We start from the raw sequence: 19,203 nt of genomic DNA, 5'->3' as shown, positions 1-19,203 counted from the left end.
TGATCAGTATCAACTTCCCTTGGAATTAATGTGAAATATAGAAACAAAGAATTGAATCTAGACAGTGGGATGCTGGATAGCTCAGTGGTTTAGGCATCTGGCTGTAGACCCAGAGGTTGGGGGGTCAGTTTTCCACTGTGCCTCCTTGACAGGGGCTGGACTTAATGATCTATAGAGATCCTTCCAGCTCTGCAGTTCTAAGATGATGACGACAACTATCAATAAGTGGAACCCTCAATAAGTGGAACCCTGCTGATGCAGGAGATTATGTCAAGTTGCCTTGCCCTTTGAACACACACACACACACACACACATGTTCTCAGAGCTTATGCTGTCTTTTCTATAAATGGAATATTCCTCATTCAACTGTTGTTCTTCCAGTTCCAGAGAGAGAAAGAGGGGAAGAAGAGGAATTGAATCCCTTTCATGCATACCCTGCAGTGACTTTACAGGTTCTTTCCTGCTTGTGGAGCACAAGCGCTATATCTCACACCATTGTTGCCCATGGTGGAAGTTATAAAGCTTGACTGCTCTGTCCTTACATAAGGCGCCCTCAAGTCCTTCCCTGTTTGCTTTGCCATTGGGCTATGCCAAGTGCATGTGGACGGTTTAGGTTCAAGCAATAAATGCAGGGTGAAATAGTATCAGGAATGTGAAAGCAACAACAGGAGAGTGATGAGAATGGCATTTGAGGTGCCCTACCACAAACTTCTCACTTGATAAATGCTAGGCATTTTGCACAAACAGTGACAGAGTGTCAAGAAACAGAGCGGAACAAGAACCAGAGTCAGAGGTCCCGTGCCAGTTCCTGCGTATGAACACTCCCTTGTTTTTAGTTACTTTTTGTTGATTTATTTTCAAAGCTTGAGCCTCACTCTTTTGGTTCTTCATTTTGTGGGTACTACAGAAACAGGGGACTTTACAAAGATGTGAATTCTGTTCCTTTTTCCTTTCATATAACAGAAGCACCACCCAAGCGGGGTGCTACTCAGTGTACACCCTTCAGTTCCATTCACCAACACTAAGCAAGAGCATGAGTTGTAGGGAGAAATGAAGTCATGCAAATGGAGCAAAACAGGTCTGGAACAAAGTCCCAGGTATCTTTGTCACCCAAGACAGAAAAATCTACAGCATAAAGGAAACAACTCCAGGTGTACAATCCTTAAGGTTCTAAAATAAAACACAAATTCAGACACAAATGCATAATATGACAGCATGGATTCATCCTTCCTGTGTCCTTCCTCCACAAACGTATTAGAATTATGTTACTTAAAGCAAGGCGATAAAGGCCTGTATTATCCTCCAAGCACACACCATCTCTTTCACTCTCCAGCTCTTACCGACTCTTTCTAAACTGAAAATTTTGAATCACAGCATCATAGGGGTTACACTTCCTTAACCAGTTTGAAGTAACATAGTTGCGTGTAATCAGATGTTTTGTTTTAACCAAGTTACATGTCAAATTCTATGTAGTAAATATGTACAACATTGGTTGTTGTGGGTTTTTCGGGCTCTTTGGCCGTGTTCTGAAGGTTGTTCTTCTGAACATTTCACCAGTCTCTGTGGCCAGCATCTTCAAAGGACAGGAATCAGAACTCTGACTGTGCTCTGGTGCAGTTTCTTTGGATAGTTGAGTATTTATAGCTGTGGGATCAGCTTTTGTCCTTTTCAGGAGATGGATGATTGTGGTGATCATTGTGTTTTTTTTCTTGTGGGTGTATTGTTGTGATAAGGGGGAGAGATTATCTGTCACTGTGATTGATGGGAGTTGTTAGTTGGTCTTTTGCGTGCAGTGATCACCGGTCCTTCAGAAATGTTTGGAAGAACAGCCTTCAGAATATGGCCAAAGAGCCTGAAGAACACACAACAACCATCAGATCTCGGCCGTGGAAGCCTTCGAGAATACAATGTACAACATTACTTTGAAAAATTATTTTTACAGGGCCATTATAAGGCATTTTTCATGTTAAGGTGCTTCAACAAGAATTGCTCCACTCTGATGACATTTTCCTACTGATCCTAACTTGTAAGGGCACTATCATATGTCATGTTTTGATGGGCAACACATCCAGAACTTTTGTGATGGCAGCAACAATAATGATAAGCAGTTGTCTGGTAATCAAAATAACTAATGACAAAACAGGATACCCAATGTGGTGGAGTGAATAGAGTAATAGATTAGGACTCAGGAGACCTGAATTCGATTCTCCAGCGCTGCCACGGGAACTTACTGGGGATGAGTAGGCTGGAACTGGTAAAACCTCTCCTTAACTACTTCGCTTACCTTGAAAACCCTGCCAGGGTAACTCTAAATCAGTTCTGACTCGAGGGCATGTAAGAACAGTAATGACAAAATGCATTCCTAAGGAAACAGCGCACATCACTGCTTTGCTGCACTGTTTTTTAGTAATTGGGTTTTCTTCCCTTCCATGCTAAAGAGACATTATGCATGTGATTATTTCATGAAATATTCCTGAAAACAGAGTAAGCAAAGACTCTTTTAAAAAAAGATCATCATTATAATTCTTCTTTTCCTCCCCCCTTTGGGGTGTTCAGTATGGAAGGGAGAATGTCCTTGTTTTCTTAGTAAATGGCTTGCAGACTGGTAAAGATAGCCATGAATTGACCTGCAAACATCTAGGCTCATGTCTTTTATTCCTTTCTTTTTAAAACAAGTTGTCATCCCAGACCATCGCTGGGCAGATGTTATCAAGGAATTCAGCACTACCACTCCTAGATGCTCTTGAATGTGTGTGCCTCTGGTTCTTCCAGACATCTGGAATGGCTAAAAATTATAGCAGCATGTTAGCCCAGTGGGAGGTATGAAGCATTTTCACACATGTTGACCTTTGAACTTTCAGTTCTGCTTAATTGCTGCGTGAGCTTTCCTAAAACGCTTTGCAGTGCTTACAACAGAGTGCCATATCTTGCCACCATTATTCCTTCACAGCTGTCTCATGGGTTTTCTTTCTGGCCTACTTTTTAAAGTTATTTTCTTGCTGCAAAATTTGGGGGTTTTGCAATTTAAAAACCAAAAAACCAAACTGAGCTTATCAGATGTCATGCCTTAACTAGAGGTGCCACTTCAGGTGGAGACCAAAGAGATGCTTGTGGTGGGGGAGGGGAAGTAAGGTTCAAAGAGGCCACATTCTGGTTGCAGTTGAAATTCATTATAAAATACCAATGTATTTTAAGACCACACTTTGTGATTATAAAGCATAATATGTGTTCTTAAGGAGAGAGAAAAAAAACAGATGTGGTTTCAAACACAGCATGACTCTTCCTGCTTCTGCAAAATGATGCATTCCAGACCATAATGCATGCATCTAAAACTGAAATTAATTTAATCTTATAATAACATTAGAACTGGAAGGTACCTTATAGGTCATCAAGTCCAGTCCTGTTAAGGCAGCACAGTGGGGAACTAAACTCCTAACCTCTGACTCCACAGCCAGAGACCTAAGCTATAGAAATATCCAGCAGTGAATTTGTGAAGCTGAAGTATGCGATCAGAATGTCAAAGTACTGAGAATTTTATAGGCCTGAACAGGTCCAAACTGTAACATTAATGAGCTGCCATGATGATCACCTGTGTAAGTGCTGAGTCACAGTGACTAAGAAGAAGAAGAAGCAACATCTGCGGATGATGCAACACCCATGTAAAGGAAGATGATGCAACACTTGAAGTGACTGGACAGAAGCATCAGTTCAACTGTATACAGTGGTGCCCCGCATAGCGAGGTTAATCCGTTCCGGATTAACCTTCGCTATGGGGAAATATCGCTAAACGGAACGGAAAAGCCCATTGGAACATTCCAAATGGGCCCAAAGCTCACCGTTCTGCGATGTTTCCCCATGTTCCGGCGGCTATTTGGGGTGTTCCGGCGGCCATTTTGGGTGTTCCGGTGGCCATTTTGGGTGTTCCGGCGGCCATTTTGGGTGATCCGGTGGCCATTTTGGGTGTTCCGGTGGCCATTTTGGAACCGCCGAACAGCTGTTCCCCCATCGCAATGCGATAAAACATTGGTATGCGATCGCATTAGCAATCGCAAAATCCACATCGCTATGTGGATTCATCGTTAAACAGTGCGCTCGTTATGCGAGGCACCACTGTATAAGGGAAAATTGTGAATATGAATGTATCTCCTTCTTTCCTCTATTATGCTACTATCCTCTATGTACTTTGCTGAAGGTCTACTACTTTGTATATTTGTATATATTTTTGTTACTACATGTGTCTTTTTGTAGAAGAAGAGCATGTGTGTGTTTTTTCTTCAGTCAGAGAACTCTGGACATTAAACAGCAAGAAGCTGACACAGAACACCTTTCAATGATCAGTTTTCATTTCCGAGCCTCTAAGATTAGATTGATCCATAATTCTGGACTTCTACTTAATGTTTTATTTAGTCATGGAGCTATAATGAAAGGAATCAAAGGATAAATGCAACCTTGTAAAATGGCCATTTCCAGCCCCAATGGAGAAAATAATACTAGCAGCACTAAATAATTTAATAAACTTGAAAAGCTGTAGGGGTCTTTTTAAGTGAACTTACTTAGATCACATGAAAGAAAAATAGTTTTTCATTGTCATTATGCCTGCAAATTAGGTTCTCCAGATTAATACAGAACACAATTGTTCCATAGCTGTTGGGCAGCTACGGAGGGTACACATTTTTAAATATATCTGTGAAATATCTGGACTACCTTTGTCTGAAAGCTGAGTCATGGCAACTGAATCATGGCAATCTTTCTTATGTTTCGCTACTCATCCAAGTAGCTTCTTCAGTCTGAGTAGAGTGGGTAGGAGATCCCTCATATATCCTCTTCTCTTCCCCTGGTCTGAGTAGGCTCCTTAGATGGACAAAGGATGAGGTGTCTGTGTGAGTGAAAATCCTGCTTCTGCTGTCCTTCTCCACCCATTGTCATGGGTCATTAACAGTTGTTAACAGTCTTTCTGGTGTGTGGTCCTGATTAGAGATGGGGGTATTCATATACGAATATCCCTCCTCAAGTGGAAAGAACGAGGGTCTGGCCCCATGGGGCTGGACTGTCCACTCACCATTCTGCCGCTGACGCGAGCTCAATGGAGCCTTCCTATCGTGCCATTGTCCACAATAGTAGTCACTCCTGGCAGGAGGTGGGATGACATGGGGCCAGACCCTCATTATTTCCACCTGTGGGGAGGGGGATATTTGTATTTGTATATGAATACAGTACTCCCATCTCTAGTCCTGATATTTTTAGATATCTTAATCAAATGTGCATTTGTAGAGGGTAGTATTATATTCTTAGAATCTAGCTTTTAGGTTCTATATCACCTAAAAGTGCTTGCAAATGTTACATTTTTGGACTTCAACTCTGAGAATTCCCTATCCAGCACTCATGACATCCAGGCTATGGTCTGATCAGCTGAAGTTTCTGAACTGTCAAGGCCTGGCTCATATGGAACAGATGGTGGCAAGCTAGCTTTAAAGGTAGAAAGGCCCATATGCATGTTTTATCTTAACTAGGTAGCAAACGTTGGTATCTTTTTGCAGGATTTAATGGGTAAACAGCTCAGGCTCTACCACTGTAGCTTGAATTTCCAGCTTTTACACTTGGAGGTGTTCCAGGGTTAGAAGCAGACAAAATATTAGCCATGGGATTCCTGTGAACATTTTCTCTGAACATTTATTTGTAAACAACATATCCCACAGACTAACAGTAGAAAACTACTACTACTGTTTTTATTATTATTATTATTATTATTATTATTATTATTATTATTATTATTATTATTATTATTATTATTATTATTATTATTATTATTATTATTATTATTATTATTATTATTATTATTATTAAACTAAGTCAAAGCTGCATTATCTGTACACGAGAAGGAAGCAACAGCAGGGTTAAGAAAGCCAACAGTTGTGAAAGTACCTGGAAGAGAAAGAGAGAATCATTATGCAAGGGGCTCAACACATCCCAACATGGATTGAACATACTCAGTGGGTCAGAATTCTGGGGAAGGAAGGGGAATTCTATAGAACTCAGTATTCTGGAAAAGATATTGGAATCCACACCATGATTTTTTTATTTTAAGAAACCTCGTGGCACAGTGGTTAAAGTGTTGTACTGCAGCCAAAACTGTGTTCACAACCTGCAGTTTAATCCCAGGTAGCCGGCTCAAGGTTGACTTGGCCTTCTATCCTTCTGAGATCGGTAAAAGGAATACCCAGCTTACTAGGGAGGGGGGAATGTGTAATTAACTTGTAAACCGCCCAGAGAGTGCCTGAAGCACTATGAGATCGTATATAAGCAGCACACTTCACTTTTTTGCTTTACTGAAGGCAACACATGTCTTGGGAGAATTTCTGCAAAATGGTCAATGAAAAGACATGGGGCCTTGCTACCATAATTTATTTTTCAGAGCACTTAAAAGAACAAGAAAAGGAAATATGCTAAATTATTTGGAAGTAGTCTGCCATTCCCTAAAACTTGCTGATGCCTATTTAATATAGAAATTCATGTCAGATATTGGATGCCATCTTTTCATGAGTCAGTGCCTATTTGGAGTTGAATATACCATATAGTTATCTAAGAACAGGGAGGTGTTGAATAATCTTTGGTCTAGATGGGCAGGGTATAAATCTAATAACATAAATAAATAATAACCACAAATGGGTTTAATGTAGAAACAACAACAATAACTGCAGAAGTTGGAAGGGATCCTATGGATTATCACATCCAGTCCCTGTCAGGGATGCACAATGGGGAACTGAACTTCCCACCTCTGGCTCTGCAGCCAGAGACCTAAATCCATTGAGCTATCCAGCAGTTACTGATTAAAGTAATAATAATAATAATAACAGCAATACCATTGCTCATTGAGCTATATTAACACTGTTGGAATTGCACTCCATTTTCACCAACTAGTCTGATGTCTCCTTCCAGCTCTTCTGGTTTTCTTTCTTTCTTTTTCGGCTGTTGGCTGGGCTGCTGGATTCATGTTGCTCCACCCTATCATTAAAGAAAACATGTCCATACATTTCTCCGATGGAAGACCATGAACCCTAGCCTCTGTTTTCATAGTTACTGCTGCTGGGAGGTTTGGCTTTGGAATTGTGCAACTGTCTTCCAAAAATGAGCAGGCAAGGATTATGTGACAGAGCATTTTCATTTGGTGTTCCCCCCCCCCACTCTTCTTCTTCTTAAAGCATTTGGAAGCTGTCATCTAAACCAGCTTCTGTCTCCCCTGCTGCAGTTAAATGCTCCTTTTCTGTGGCATAAAGTCTGGTGTTGGTTGGTACACCATATTGCAGTGTGTCAGCTGGAACTTAGATGAAGTGCTGGAGGCATTAAAGGAGCACATTGATTACACTGCTTATTAAACTGCACCTATTGTTTTTGTTAGCTGGCTGGATAGCTTAATGGTTTAGGTATCTGGGTGCATAGCCAGAAGTTGGGAGTTTAACTCCTTACTATGCTTTCAGGTGGACAAGCCAAACTGTGTGCCCTGGGCAAGCTGCAGAGTCCCAGGGCACCCGCAGAGGAAGGCAATGGCAAGTCACATCTGAGTACTCTCTACCCAGAAAACCCTGAAGGTCAGAATTATTATTATTATTATTATTATTATTATTATTATTATTATTATTATTATTATTATTATTATTATTATTATTATTATTATTATTATTATTATTTAGATCTTAGGTGCTCACTTCCAGAAATAAAATTAAATTGTATTATTCGGGAACATCTCATTGACATGTAATGACAGAGGCCATAGAACATGGTGTGTGTGTGTGGGGGGGGAGAGGTTCAGCTGGTGTGTCGTATAAAGCAAATTGCTGAATATCCTAATGTGTAGACATTACAGCCCCAGACATTGGGAGATACAAGGCTGCTGTTTTGAGCTCGTGAAGCAACCCTCATGCATTGCAACTGAAAAGCAATGTTATTAAGGACGGAGCTTGGAACATTTTTTCCTATTTTTAAAACAACTGTAGCTCCCAGAATCACAACTGGCTATGCTGTTTGAGGTATTCTGTGAGCTGAGGTCCAAAATATTTCAGTTTTTTGTGCTTAACCTTCCAGATTTACGCAGATACATAGAGTCCCATTTTATGTCAGACTCCTAAGAGATCCAGTTCTGACCATCTATTTGATTCAAGTCCCAGTCCTGCTTGGGAACGGGAAAAGAAGCCACAGGTGCAAAATGTCGTCCTTCCATGCCAGCTGGCTATACTGATGGAATCTTGACAGGAATCCACACAAGCAGAACAGGATTGTGGAACACAAGTGCATAATCCACTAGAGGCTTGGAAAATTGTTTGGAAGAAAGGAGTAAGACATTTTTCCCTAAAGAGAAGAGTTTGGTACACACTGTGGACCCCCTGGCCTTTCCAGATGTTGTCAGACTCCAACTACCATATTCTCTAGAGTTGTCCATGTGGGCTGGGGTGGGGTGGGGTTAGCACTGAAGTCCAGTAACATCTGGAAAGTTCCCAGTGTGGTGTAGTGGATAGAGTGATGGACTTCCTTGCAAGTTAGAATGTGCACATTCCTTTTTTCAGCAAAGAATTCTGTCCTTCCCACTTTGCCTCCCCCATTGCAAACATACCCAGCCTCTTCGCTGTATCAGTGTTCCAACAGGCTAAAAAAGCTTCCAAGGTCAGTCAGATCCAAAGGTGCCAAGCACAGAAACATCCCACAGCATTAAGAGTATCTGGCCCTCCCAACATAGATCAGACAGAAGATTCTTAAAAATGTCTGGATAATGTGGATCCCACATAAGTATTCCTTTAGATTGTGTCAGAAGAAACAGCTTATTCATTTAGTTTAAAATGTTCATTCCAATGAACCTTTTTTTTCCAGCACGGAGAACTACTCATACGAATTTTTGTGTGTGCTGCTGACATACAAAGCCAAGGTGATTCTAGATTCAAATGTTTCTAAGTATTTCCTCTCTCCCTCCTTCCTCTCTCTAGCCCCCCAACTCCTATCTCTTATTGATTTTCTTATCCCATCCTTCATAAGAATTCTAGATAATAATATCAAAACGACCATAAAAATTAGATACAATAAATAGCCTGTCTTTAAACCAATAAGCAATAAATTGGTCTCTATATTTTTAAGATATATTTCTCTCAAGATCTATACTTATTCTGTAAATGGAAAGATCCATTTTAATAGAAAGATGCTTGTATAATATTCTGTTCTAACAAAACCTTTTTTGTTAAGTACTTATGAAGATTATTCCAGTCACCTCTGACTTACCAGTGTACCCAAATAGAGCATTTGGAAATTATACAAGTCAGCCTAATTAAAATTGGTAGTACTGATAGATCCCTGGTGCTAAAGCCATCAGATGTTTGTTTCACTGAACAAATCAAAGCCATGGAGAATTCACATAATGTGTTTTGTTTGTTTTAATTGTTCCTTGGGGTACAGTTATGGAAATGGTAAAAGTCAAATACCTGTACAGTACTTGAATGTGGGTGTGATCACATGGGTATACAGTAGACCTTGCAGTCTGGACCGCTGGTGGCACAGTCCAGCGCAAGCTATGTCCCAGGGGGACCACATGGCATTTGGGCAACAGCTCTCCAGCCTAGCTCTGGTTTGTTCCCAAGCTGGTCCTTTTTTTTTTTTTTTGTCCAGCAATATGGCTTGTGTTTTTTAGGGCTGGGCTGGAGCAATTCCCTGATGGATAGAAAGGTTGCTTTCAGGCAGATCGCTCCCTGAAAAGTGACTCTTTCTGGTGTGATCAGATGCACCCCTTTCTTCCTGTCTACGTCCAGACAAAGGTTGGAAAAGTTACTTTGTTTTCTAGAAATTCCAGACTTACCCACCGAGCAACCATGGTCCCTGCTGCTACTCATGCTGGCACAGAGTTTGTTGAGTCGTAGTAAAAGAACAATAAACTTCTCCACACTCTGATCCAACCACGGACAGAAGTGGGCTGTGCTTTAGATAGAATGCATATTTGCCCTCTTGTTCTGAATATGTGTTCTGTTTAGAGAACTCAGAACCAGAGCATGGGAAGATTATTTTTTTAAAAAGACCACAACACTCCCAGAATACCCCAAGGGAGCATGGGGCAGGCATTTTGGGTGGTGTCATGCAACAAGGAACATTCCCAATCTTTGAATTGCATAACAAAGATTCGATCGGCATTATTTCTCCAGCTCTTCGGGGGCTACACACTCAACGAAAGGGGCATCATTCAAGTGTTTCCTCCAAGCCTGATCTGGCCCCAAACATCTAACAAGGCGAGCCTGGTGCTGAGCATAAACAAAGGGTGTCATGGCACTCTGAAGATGGAGGGCACATGTGCTTCAGCTGTTTAAAAGGCTTGCTGAGCCCTCTCCAAGCAACACTCCTTTTCAAGTGCAAACAGCACTGTTTATTCCATTTTTCCTGCTGGTGTCTTGGCAAAGCTCCCAGGAATGCTAATGGGACTTACGTGCACTCAGAGGACAAGAACGCTGCTTGGGATGGATGGGCAGAGTGCTGTTCCATAGTAAATGCCACCCAATACTTTCTTAGGCTTCACTTGTATTGTGTTCTTTGGTATGGGATTCCCCCCCCCCTTTTTTTTTGCAATGAGCAATTTCTTTGGTTTTGTGTGTCACTCTGTACTGTATATCACCAGGAAGTTAAGAATTCCCAGGCAACTAAAGAAGTCCCCAAACTTGTTATATGCAAAAACTGTTCTTCTACTCTTTCTTAATTGTGGGCTTTCCTTCCATTTTATTCCTTCCCTGAATGTGCCACTCCACACTTTAGCAACCAATCAATTGGATACTATCTCAACAACAACAACATAAAAAATTCACACAGTATTATAAGTGGATCTCAGAAATAACATCATCAAAGCTACAAAACCCAGCAATAATAGGAACAGCATATATACTGCACCGATATTTAGCAGATAATTAGGTTTTAGGTTAAAACTTGTATCTGTTATAGAATACCAGTCAATGTTTTTATAATTTTGATTGTGTCTGGTATTTTTGAACAACAACAACAACAACAACAACAACAACAACAACAACAACAACAACAACAACAACAACAACAACAGTGTGCTGTCAAGTCAATTCTGACTCATGTTAACAGAAGGTTTTCTAGATAGAAAATACACAGAAGTAGTTTGCCATTCCCTTCTTATGTGGGGTGGTGGTGGTACCCTGGGACTGCACAGCATAACTGCACAAGATGGCTCTTTTCACAGGAAGCACCGTAGAGAATTGAACTCTCGTCCTCTGGCCAGATACCTAAACCACTGAGCTATCCAGCCAGCCATTCTCTCTCTTAGGGGTAAAATAATTGCACAACCAGGATCCATTTGTTTCTGAGAATATTTCTCTTCATCCTCAATTCACCGTTTCATTGCCACTTGTTGGTGCATTTCATTATTGCAGCATACCTGACTATACCATGCCAGCCTTCATCCTTTCTGACCTACGTATATGACTGAGTTGCAGATACAGTTTATGTCAGGGGTGGGCAATTAATTTCTATGGGGGGGGGCACATGAAAAATCTGAACTGTGTTTGGGGGCCAAACCAACTTTACTTAAAAATAAAATGAAACAGTGATGTTATGATTGTTTTTATTTTAACCTTGTTAATCTTCACAAATACTAAAGAGGTTTTTTTGTGGTATGTTAAAGATAAGCAACTGATCAACTTTAGACAAAAAGCTATAAATGGTTTTGATGTTCAAAACTGTCAGCGGGCTGGACAGGAGCGGCTCGCGGGCCGTATGTGGCCCTCGGGCTGCACTTTGCCCAGGTCTGGTTTATGTGCTACTAAGTTTGTATCTCCTGTTGAATGAACTTTTTCACCAAAGCTTTCAATGACAGCTTTTACTTCAGTGTGAGATTTCAAGGCCCACTCAGGTCTTCTTCCTGCAAAATCATTTCAGACAAAATATGGCAAACTGTTTCAGTCTCAGCTTGGGTTCTAGGAGTTTCATCAGACAAATGAAACTGGAGGAAGTGAGTAAATTCATCTTGTCCCACCTGTGCTTTAGCATTGCAGACAGTCAGCATCTTCCCATTCTTCTGCTGTGTGGAAATAATGCCTGGACAGTATAAAAGTGTCCTCCAGCATGTGTGATTCACTTTTAAACTAAGGTCCACAGCCCCCATGCATCTTGTTTTATTTTTTAAAAAACTTGGCAAATGTAGCTTACACCCTACCCCCACCCCAAGTTAGAAGCTGACTTTTGGCTAATTCTGGCTTGCATGAGGAAGGGAAGTGCATGCCACAGTCTGCACAGGGGGTTGAAATTAGCGTTCAGATTCTCCAGAGGTCTCCTCCAGTGGTCCAGAAGATGGGTAGGGGAGGCAGGCAAAACAGACAGTAAGAATGCAGAAACAAAAGAAAAATAGAAGCTATCTACTTCTTCACCCAGTGAGGATATTGTTAAGCTACAAGACCTTGTTGTCTAGAAGCAATCTTTGTTCATACATGAAGAAAATCTGCAGTGAAAGGCATATATCTTGAAAGAAACTGTTGATTCCATTTCAACTCCACTTACACAGTGTTGAGAGGGCTGACAGAAAACATGGTTTTAGGAGACTGTAATATTCTGTCGCCAGGATTTGTTTAAGATTACAGTCATGAGGCATTTCTCTTACCAGGTTCCTGAAGACGAAATGAGACGTGCATAAGGAAACAGATGTTCGGTTGTGGTAAGCCAGTTTGTAGCTACGTTAATTTATATTAATGGAAAACATGATCCAGGAATTACATAAAAAGGCAGGAATGTTCCAATAGAAGAACAGAGACAACGTAAGACATCAGCAACCCATGTACCATACAGTATATACAAGAGAGAGAGAGAGAGGCAAAAATGGCTTCCTCATAGCAGGAAGTAAAGGTTTCAGAGAACAGTTCTCTATTTGAATTTTTCTCTCTCCTTGAAGAGATGTGTGGTCTAAGTCCAGATTATAGATAATGTCTGAAATCCAGTAACACCAAATTGAGTATTTTGTTAATAAAATGTTTCCTGTCACTACCACTCCAGGGTTGCTAGACTCTTTCAGCAGCCCTTTGGTTTGAGGGAAGAGTTTAGGGACAGCGGGATGGAGAGGGAATTCTAAATGTTTGAAAACTGCCATTGCCTAGGAACCAGTGGGGGAATAGGAAACTTTTAATTAACAAAATACGACTGTGGCTGATAACATCTTCAGGCTTACAGCGCATAACCATATGATGCTGGATTTCAGCCAAAGAGTGACATAAAGCAAAATGAGACCGGGAGAGTAAAGAGACAATGGACCTAGCAAACGAAAAAGAAAAGCCAGCTAAAACAAACAAATGGGGGCAGATAATGTAAAAACTTCATAAATGCATGAAAGGATGTCAGGTCTTTGCTAGTGCCTAAATAATGGTCAAAATCCTGTTGCTTTGCATAAGAATATTTGTAACTTTTAACATGTTCCTTGCTGGTAAATAAAGAGTCCCCATGGTGATTCTCTGGATGGGACTCCTAGAATTTTCTCAAGGATTTTGGCCATTAGTGACAAAATGCAATTTAGTGATAGATTATTGAAAATTACATGCCATTTCGAAGCAAGCGTGGGGACAATAGAACAAGAGATTGGTTGGTGAGCTTTAAATGACTCCATATTTTTGTGGGTCGCTGGTTCTATTGAATCCATTGTGCTCTGAATCATTTGTGCGCATATGGTAGATTTAATTTAATTAATATTTTTTTTTTAAAAAATAAATTTTAATTACTTTTAAATTTAATTTAAATCCTGGCTCTTAAGGTATCACACCCATTCTACAATAGGTAAGGCTAAAAAGGAATTGTGTTGATGTGTTGGGAGTGTTAAACACATTTCCCCTTTCCATCTGAATCCTATGTTGTCTGATTGGGTGGGGGTTCAAACTTCAAATCCCTGAGGTCAGTTGTTTGAATGTCTTCAGAAATTTAAATGGACACTGTTTTCTCATCCTAGTTTGCAACCTGCCTTCCCCACCTTGGTGTGGATTTTAGTAGCAGACTTCATGGCCAGGCAACAGAACAAATCTTTTTAGTCCTTTTGTGTTTCCTCCCCCATCCCCTACCCTCTTTTTGTACCAGCTACCCAGATAAAAACTTCTAGAGAACTCACAAGCTCAGACATTTTCATTGCATTTGGCTTGTTCCTGATAAAGATACTATCTACCTTTGAATAATGGTCAAAACCTACCTGGCAGTGTTTTGCGTTGGGCATCCAGTAATTATTCTACAGTTTTCACTGAGTACAATGACTACCTATTTTACATGTGATGAACTATGCCACGCCAAGCTGATGTATTTAGCATAGGGCTAAGGCTGTAGTTCTTAGTATGTGTGGCTGTGTGTCCCCTTTTCGATTCCTAATACCTTTCAAAGAATGTTGTTCCTTGCATAGACCTTTTGCTTTGTGGTTTGGCAGTGCTTCTTATCAGTCAGTGTACCATCCAAAGTAACACCCAGGTATTTGTGAGATGCTTCCTTGTTTCTCACAAGGAAGGTACATATTTGAGTTTTAGCTGGGTTACGTTTAAGTTGGTTTCCATCATAATATGTGGAAATTCTTCTAAAGCATTTGTTAAAGATGCTCTACCTTTTGAAAACTGTCTGATTGAGCAGCAAGTGCAGAATTGACAGCATAAGTAAAACAATATATTCGCGAAGGCTTTCATGGCCGGGATCTAATGGTTGTTCTGGGTTTTTCGGGCTCTTTGGCCATGTTCTGAAGGTTGTTCTTCCTGACGTTTCGCCAGTCTCTGTGGCCGGCATTTTCAGAGGACAGCAACCGGTTGTTGTCCTCTGAAGATGCCGGCCACAGAGACTGGCGAAACGTCAGGAAGAACAACCTTCAGAACATGGCCAAAGAGCCCGAAAAACCCAGAACAACCAATAAATAAAACATTTAGTTCCTTGAAGAAGTGGTAGTTTAAAATTATTGCTCATTTCCAGAGCAAGAAACAGCAAGGTGACATACTGAAATCTTTTGTATCATTTGCTTTTGTAACACAATATAATTTTCTATAAAGTGAAGAAGTGGTTGGTCATCGGTATAGATACTAAACAAAATACACTGCTGTGGGCTGTATTGTCCTTAAAAGTTAACTTTCTGCAAAAGCTGGTATTACTGTAGTTAGTTTATAATCCTTGGTTAGATTACAGAATTTTTGCAGGAGAATTTGATAAACTGTATCATACACTAAGAAGAAGTCTTCCTGGTTTCAAAGCTATCCTCAAGGTGTTGCATTAAATGTGGGATTTGTGCTACACGATTCTTCCCAGATCTGTAGCCAGCTTGTTGTAGGATGAGGAGTGGTTCTGGTGCTTCCATTAGACAGTTAAAAGTCATGCTGATGATGCATCCCATAGATAGACAATAACACACCAGTGGTATCCATGGCATGTATCCAACATGATGGAAGCTAGAGCAGAACCAAAATCCAAAGCGTGGGAATGAGGCTAGTGATGGCAATGCCACTTTGTTTATTTCATGCTGATGTGAACCATCTGACCTGCCGCAATGCTGCAAGACACGCTTTCTGAAAGTAACACATGTTTGTATGGCTCAAGTCTGATTATTGTGTAAAATAACCACACAGTGTTACTTACATGCTTGCTGCTAGCTGTTCTGACAGCCTGGTTCATTTGGACGGTAGATGTTGACAAGACAAAATCTGATTTCAGCTGTCCTGAATTATACGGTGTATTGTCATTAGGTTTCAGGAGAACAGGCTGAGAATTCTATGCCACAATTCTGTAAGAAATGGGATGAATGCACATGTGTGTGTGTGTGTGTGTGTGTGTGTGTGTATGTGTGTGTGTGTGTGTGTGTGTGTGTGAGAGAGAGAGAGAGAGAGAGAGAGAGAGAGAGGGAAGGAGGGAGGGAGAATCCGTTAAAAACCTAACGAATGTGAGAGGAACACTCCCACCAATTTAGAAAAAAAGAGGGGCCTCCTTGAGCTTCTCTCTTCAGCATATTTTTCATAATAAAATCCTAATTGGAAAAGTATTGAAGGATATGCATTCTGCAGGATTGCTATTTCCTGCCTCTAACAGTGATCTTTACAGCGATCTTGGATGTCCTTTTACACTTTGAATTACTTCAGCTCTAGCTAAGGAGACAACTATACAAATAGATGCAGGAGTTCAGTGTCAAGGGATTCACAGCTTTGAAATCCCTCAGATCCCCGAGTACGAACGCGCTGTTGGATGAGAAAGCTTGCTTATGACTGATGCTTTTCCTGCTTGGTCAAGGGCCAGTTTCCATATGAAATACTTTTCCTGGACACAAAAACTTCCCAATAGGATTGCCACGGTCTAGGACCACATCATTTGCCATTGGTTCTTCTCCCATTTTAATACGTAGTATTTCCTGAGAACACCCTTAGTGTATGGGGAAATATCTTCCTAGGAGGATCTTGGATTTACGTACCAAGCCTGAAGTAACCTGAGCTGGAAAGCTGGAGAAAGAAGATGTTAAGCCCAATCAATACCTTCTCAGGGAACAAGCTCACCACTCCCCAGTGATTTCCTACTCTTAACATGAGCAGAACTTGGAAAGTTGTTTTTTGGGGATTTCCATTCCCAGAATGCCCAAGCCAACATGGCCAGGCACCAAACATCCAGCACTCTCAACATTCTGAAAATTAAAATGTTAAAAAAAGGAAAAAAATAGAGAGAGAGAGAGAGAGAGAGAAATTTTTCCAAGCTCTGCTAGTGAGAGTATACCCATCACTCAGACCTCTACTCTAACTTTTAATCTTGGATTCTTGGTCAACTGGCATCAGTCCTCTGAACTTGACTTTGCAGTACACTGTGGTGGGGGTGGAGGGATGGGGTAGATGCGAGCAAGCATGCCACTCTGAAGCATAACAAATGTCCTTCTGTGCTATGTGAGTAGCAGAAAATATTAAATAACTTTTCAGCATTTACTCTAAAATATACAAATGCCAAATTCTGGTTCTGTCAGAAACAAGGCAGAGAACTATAAATATATTGCAATGGTTAAAGAGGCTTGACCTTCCTTTTTAAGCAAGGAAGCATAAATCAGTAACCACTGCCATTAGAGACCAGGGGATGAATCGTTCGGGATGGGTGCAATATCTGTGTGCTAAAGACTTAAGGTGGCTGGTCCTAGCTACTAACGTCTCCCATAAATACCATTGCCAATAACGGTAGACAAAATTTGTATGTGCCTTTTCTATCTCCCCAGATAACATAATAATGAGGCAGTCCAGGGCGCCATCCATTCATCTAGCACAATGGTAGGCAGCATGTGGCACATGGGTGGCACTGCATCTCTTGGGGGTCCCTTTAGTGAGCTTCTCACACCCCAATTTAAAAAAACACACACAACAAAAACAACTTTGATCAGAAAGCCCCTTTGTGCTCTCTAGGGGTACTGGAGGCAACGTTGCCATACTTTGGTTAGTACCCCGAGACTTCTATGTGTATCCCATTGAGTTTTAAATTTTTGAAAGAAAGATTTGTTTGGGCCACTAGAAGGAACATGGGAAGTTAGTTAAAAAAGGTTTTTTGGTAGCTCAATATATTTTTCAGTTAAGAAAATCCATTGCAGCAACTTTTACTGCAAACACAACAAAGTTAAAACATGCAAATTAACCTCTATGGCTACACCCCTCCTCTTAGCCCTTTCCTCAAGCAGGCTTGGGGCTGGTGGCAAATCTGAAAATGGCAGTCAGCTGGGTGAGCTTCCCCATCACCACAGCCACTCTCTCATATAATCCCATAGGAGCCTAAGCAGTTTTAAAGATCTTCCAAGGAGGCCCATTTCTCTGCCCTACTACCTTCCCAAGCTTGTTTGCTAGGAGAGGGCTTTCTCAGTGGCTGCTGGATAGAAGATGCTGTCCCAAGAAGCCAAGTTGGCCCCCTTCCTTTTAACCTTAAGTTATCAGGCAAAGTCCTTCCTTTTCAGACAGGCTTTTAAGCAATATGTGGTTGGCATATATATCCCAAAGGATAAGATGAAAGACAGCAAGAGAGACTAGATATGTATTTTTTAAAAAATATCAGAACATAGAAAAGTTAGCTGTAACATAACCCCTAGGCTATCATGCCTGGGGGATTTTGGGAAATTTTGGATGAAATCCTGCTGCTTAGCATAGCAAGTCTCACTAGAGTAGGCCCATTGAATCAATGGAGATTTGGTGAGCCAGCTTCTCTGTGGGTTCCATGGATACCAATTAGCTGACTCTAGCTGCAATTTACACTAGCGCAGTAAGCTGCAACTAGAGTAGTCCCATATGAATGAATGGAACTTACGGAAGTGATGATTAACCAAATTTGCACTGATTTAGCAAGCATACTCTAGTGTGACTAACTGTGCTAAGCAACAGGATTTCAGCCACTGAGTGTGGGAGCAAAAGGGCACAGATAATCAATACTGGATGATGTAATGGACATGAAATTATTATATGCACTGTATCTTTTGTAGTATCCTAATATTCAAGGGGACGTGGTGGTGCTGCGGGCTAAACCGCAGAAGCCTGTGCTGCAGGGTCAGAAGACCAGCAGTCATAAGATCGAATCCACGCGACGGAGTGAGTGCTCATCGCTTGTCCCAGCTCCCGCCAACCTAGCGGTTTGAAAGCATGCAAATGCGAGTAGATAAATAGGGGCCACCTCAGTGGGAAGGTAACAGCATTCCGTGTCTAAGTCGCACTGGCCATGTGACCACAGAAGATTGTCTTCGGACAAAACGCTGGCTCTATGGCTTGGAAACGGGGATGAGCACCGCCCCTTAGAGTCGAACACGACTGGACAAAAATTGTCAAGGGGAACCTTTACCTTTACCTAATATTCAAGGTATCATTCTTTCATCCAGAAGCTGTGTAAAGTATACTGGCTTTTGTTTAAAAAAGAAGATTGAGATTGAGAGAGAGAGAGAGAGAGAGAGAGAGAAAGAAAGAGCACATAACATTTGAAACCTTAAATCTCATACATTCCAATGCTTGTCCTGATCTGACCTACTTTAAAGTAACATAATCCATTTACTGTGTCAGACTTTAGTTTCTTCATTCTATTTGCAGTCACAGAGGACCAAAACTAAATCCAGGTTTAGCATTTGAGTGTTCAGAAGAGTTTTGCCAACAGTTGATGCCAGGTGAGGCTCTGACTCATCATCGTCCTGAACTCTCTTCTTTGCTCCAGCCGCGGAGATCCTGAACACAAGCACGCTTGTCT

The 19,203-nt window shown here is 41.1% G+C and overlaps 1 long non-coding RNA gene across 1 annotated transcript; it reads left to right on the top strand.

Moving 5' to 3' along the window:
- The first annotated feature begins 5,976 nt into the window (after positions 1-5,976).
- LOC140704138 (uncharacterized) lies at positions 5,977-19,076 on the top strand. The gene is made up of 4 exons (XR_012083262.2): positions 5,977-7,586; positions 8,860-8,914; positions 12,638-12,688; positions 19,050-19,076. It is a non-coding gene; the product is annotated as an uncharacterized LOC140704138 (long non-coding RNA).
- The last annotated feature ends 127 nt before the right edge of the window (positions 19,077-19,203 follow it).

This window comes from Pogona vitticeps, chromosome 2 (assembly GCF_051106095.1).
Source record: "Pogona vitticeps strain Pit_001003342236 chromosome 2, PviZW2.1, whole genome shotgun sequence".
In the NCBI taxonomy this organism is placed as follows: Eukaryota; Metazoa; Chordata; class Lepidosauria; order Squamata; family Agamidae; genus Pogona; species Pogona vitticeps.
Note: the sequence above shows the minus strand (reverse complement) of the source record. Positions and strands in the feature narration are given on the sequence as shown.